Here is a 5000-nt window from a genome sequence, read left to right as displayed (position 1 = left end):
TAACAAAGACCTGAGTGACGTCACCTTCGAACTATCTATACAGTGTGTCGTCGAGTTTGGTAATGCATTTCCTCTCATTGGTGTGTCAAAATATTGTGGTCAATGCTCACAAATTGTGGGGCTGAGTGATCCATATGCTTGGCATGTTCTGAAGACAGCTGTGGATGTTCTCGTTTGCAATGTCTAAGATAATCCTTTTCACAATGGGAGCGATCTATATTCATGCTTTCGTCCAACCAAGTCATCAATCACATGAATTGTTGCTGTCGAACGATTGGATATTTCTTAACAAATGTAAACACGCTGCTTTGTTTACAAATGTTATAAACATACCCATGTGTCAAGCTGAATCAAATGACCAATCGTGATGTTAGATATTTAAAAAGCTGTGAACACTATTCACTAAGTGGGTCATTTTGAGCACATTATGCAATGTGACCAATGACCTCGAGCACATGGAAAGTTAATATAGATCATGCCCATTCGTGATCACCCTCTTAATTGGCTCGTATCATGTCTTTGAAACTGTTGATAAATTTCGTTATAATTTGTCATGATGGCTAAGATTGCACTCGACCTTACATGAAACAGCAGTGGCAAACAAAACAGAAAGAAAAATACAAGAAGCCCCCCCCCCCCCCCCCCCCCCCCTATAATCAGTCCGCCTCGACTTGGGTGATTATGAAACGTGAAGCAACGGCAGACGAAAAAAGAAACAAGTTACACGAAATGAATCCCCAAAATAATAGCCTGCCCGTCGACTTAGGTTTGTATGAAATATGAAACAACGGCAAACAAATCAGAAAGGAATATACGTGGGGGGGGGGGGGGGGGGGCAAAATATCAGCCTGTCGTCAACTCGGGGGTGTATGAAACATGAGACAACTGCAGACAAAATAGAAAGAAGTATACATGAAAAACAAAAAACAAAAACAAAATATCAGCCTGTCGTCAACTCGGGGGTGTATGAAACATGAGACAACTGCAGACAAAATAGAAAGAAGTATACATGAAAAACAAAAAACAAAAACAAAATATCAGCCTGTCGTCAACTCGGGGGTGTATGAAACATGAGACAACTGCAGACAAAATAGAAAGAAGTATACATGAAAAACAAAAAACAAAAACAAAATATCAGCCTGTCGTCAACTCGGGGGTGTATGAAACATGAGACAACTGCAGACAAAATAGAAAGAAGTATACATGAAAAACAAAAAACAAAAACAAAATATCAGTCTTCGGATGTTTATGAAACATGAGACAAGTCAGAAACAAGATACAAGAACCATGGACCAAGGACACCCCCCCCCCCCCCCAAAATAAAAAATAAAAAAAAAAAAAAAAACAAGAAAAGAAGCAGCCCCAACATATCATCTTGACCCAGTCTTTTATGATTCTCGCTTACACTCGTGCCTTCTCTCCAGTGTATCACTGTATCAATTTGTCAATACTTGAGGTACCCGCTCCCTATGGATCAATGGACTTAAAGCAGTACGCGAATGCATTAATCCAATGTTAAATAACAATGTGAAATTGAATATGTATGCTTCAATTTGATATACGAAAACAGATAAAATGGACGTTTCAGGTTTCCCCTTTATCAACAAAACAGGATGATTGAAACACGACAGACGAATGAGATAATGTGGTGAACAACGCCACTACCACATTATCTCATTCGTCTTTAATGTTTCATTCATCCTGTTTTGTTGATAAAGGGGAAACCTGAAACGTCCATTTTATCTGTTTTCGTATATTAAGTCGTTGAAGCTTACATTCGATTTCACATTGTTATTAATTTATTTCTTTGAGCTTCGAGCAGCAACATTTACATAACCCAATGTTATCAGTTTTGAAAATATTTGTTTATTTGTTTGTTTACGTTTATCGTCTATTCACATCGCTTTTCAAAATGATTGATACGAAGATCTATTTGCATACATTTATAGCTTGATATTTATTTATTTTTATTTTTTTCAATTTGCAATGTTGTAGGGTTAGCAAAAGGGTTGCATAATAAAATTAACATAAATAAATGAAAATGACCAAACTCTGAAAAAACGCGTTTTTTAAATTTTAATTTTGGCCAGAAATCTCGTCTTTTAGATAAGTATCGATAAATTAAAGTGGCGTGGCTCTCATTTTGTCCCAAAAAAATCAAACCTGGGACTTCCATGATGACTTCACTGAAATCCCAGCGTTGAGAGTTTTCGATAAGACGAGGGTCATGTTATTCGATCGATATTATAATAATTTAATGACATTTTCTGGCCAAAATCTTATTTCATGTGTTGTTGTTTTTTTTTTTTAATTTTTAATTTTTTTTTCCCGGCGCTGTTTGATGCAAGTTTTAATGTCTTCACGCTTCGTGCAGGTGGAATTTATATTAATATACATACATACATATATATATATATATATATATATAATATATATATATATATATATATATATATATATATATATATATATATATTTAATTTTGCTTTTTAAAATTATTTTATTGTATTTATTTTATATTTTATTAGTTTTCAAATATTTTGTTTGGGTTAACTCTTTCCGTACGGATGGATGATTGTCAGTTTTTCCCCAGAATGGCAGGCTTACATACCTACCTACCTACCCATCAGAAAAATAGATTTTTAAATTAAACTTAAACAAGCTCTCTACAAAACAACTTTATGTTCTTATTAATTAAACAAAGATCATTCTTAAAAAGTTTGGGGTGTACAGAATAAATCTGAGTAAGAAAGAATCTATAGATAGTATGCAGATGACGTCACTCAGGCCTTTGTTATTGTTTTTGCCATCCGCGTTTGTGAGTTGTTCTCACTAAACTGTATTAACCAGACTATAAAAGTTCATGGTTACACAGATAGTATGCGCTTGGCTAAGAAGTTCATAAAGTATAACGGACCAACACACAAAGCTGTGTGTAACATGAACGTTTATAGTCAGGTTTATAGATAGTATGCAGATGACGTCACTCAGGTCTTTGTTATTGTTTTTTGCCATCCGCGTTTATGAGTAATGCTCACTGAACTGTATTAACCCGACTATAAACGTTCATGGATACACACAGTTTTGTGTGTTGGTCCGTTATACTTCCGGATGGCAATGTTATGAGCTTCTTAGCCAAGCGCATACTATCTATACAGTTCAGTGAGCATTACTCATAAACGCGGATGGCAAAAAAAAAAACAAAAAAAAAATAACATAAATGTGTGACGTCATCTATGACCTATCTATATCGTAACAAATGTGACGATTTTGCTGCAGGTGGTAAGGAGAGGGTGAATTTACATGTGGGTGCCATAGCATACCTGCCTATTATTACGGACTGTCCGTAATTGTTACGGAAGTGTAAGGACAATTAGGGACTTACGGAAATAGAAGAAATATTACTAATTCAAATGGTCGAAACGTTAAATTAAAACATAATTTTTTTTTTCCCCCATTATTTACCGCATGCTACAATAAAAAATCTCAATGCCTCGTTGGCTGGCGACGAGTGACGTCATCGACTCGACACGGAAACGTTACCCTCATCGATAGACACAGTGCAGTGTCGAAAGTAGGTCATCAATAAGCATATCATAAGTAGTAGGCCTATAAAACATGGTAAGTTTATTTTACATATATTTTACATATATAAAAGGGTGTATCTATCATTATTTTTGTTTGCTTTAGTATTACTGAAATTTGACCTTTAATTACGGATGAATTTTGTATTTCTTACTGAATTTGAAATTTTCAAGTAGGCAGGTATGCCATAGAACTAAACGTTTTATATGGAATATGTCGGTTTATTAATTTTTAATGTGCAGTGAAACATTATGAAGTCAGCAGATACAAGTACAAGTGAATGGTCCATAACTCTTCCTCCTTTCCAATACTCTTCAATAGTCGTAACGTCACTTCCTTCCTAATGACGCATGGTAACTTAGTAACACTGGCTCTAAACTATCGGAACAATAGCGGACGCCCGTATGAAATATTTCTCAGGCGAGCATAAAAGCGTTTCCAGAGGAAAAAAAACACAAATTTGATCACGTTTTGACTTTTACACATTCTGATCACAAGGCATATGAAAAGGGAATGAAAAGTTCTAGCCAGCATGAAGAATAAAAAGTAATGATTTTCTTTGTTTAGAACCAAGATGGCCGCCGTTGCCTGGCGGCGTGACATCAGACTACTGAATCCAATACGCACTGGGGTTGTTTCACGGGCGTTTTCTGTTTCCTACTTTGGGGGGGGGGGGGGGATTTTCTAAATGCTTTTGGGTTTGTTTGTTTTCTTCTTCCTCTTTCAAATGCCAAAAGTAAATCTATGTTTAATTGGTTGTAATGACTGTCGGGTTTGCCCGTAGCAATGCGTTTCTTCGATATGGCTGAGACCTAATCATAATAATAATAATGATGATTTGAATATTATGTAAAGGCCTCTGAGACGACATGTCAGTGAATCCCGTGTTTGTCAATGGTTATTTATTATGTATTTATCTTGTCGCTGTTTACTGTGTGGAGTCTTGATTGTCAAAAAATATGTAAACACACACACACACATATATATATATATATATGTATGTATATATATATATATATATATATATATATATATATATATATATATATATATATATATATATATATATATATGCATACACACGTTTCAAGTATAATTTTGAAAAACTTCTACAATATATAAACTTTCACTTCCTGATGAGAGCGAATGCTCGAAACAGTATTGTAGAAGTTGATCATAATTATACGTGAAATATTTTATAAATAGCTCCTTTTATCATAAAGTTGAGCACTATTTTTTCATGGTTTTTGTTTATATATATCCTTATATATACATATATATATATATATATATATATATATATATATATATATATATATATATATATATATATATAATGTTTTATTCTCCTTCCATTAACGAATACAGTACTATACGTGTGCCCATTGACTGTTAGGCGGCCGTCACTGTCTGTA

The 5000-nt window shown here is 34.3% G+C and overlaps 1 protein-coding gene across 1 annotated transcript in view; it reads left to right on the top strand.

Annotated features, from left to right (window-relative positions):
- Positions 1-5000, top strand: part of LOC144980827 (UDP-glucuronic acid decarboxylase 1-like) — a 54700-nt gene that overhangs the window by 38715 nt on the left and 10985 nt on the right. The window lies entirely within an intron of this gene.

The sequence above is a fragment of the Berghia stephanieae genome, chromosome 10 (genome assembly GCF_034508935.2).
Source record: "Berghia stephanieae isolate SIO BIC M18660-M18661 chromosome 10, UCSD_Bste_1.3, whole genome shotgun sequence".
In the NCBI taxonomy this organism is placed as follows: domain Eukaryota; kingdom Metazoa; phylum Mollusca; class Gastropoda; order Nudibranchia; family Aeolidiidae; genus Berghia; species Berghia stephanieae.
This window is presented reverse-complemented; position numbering and strand designations above follow the sequence as displayed.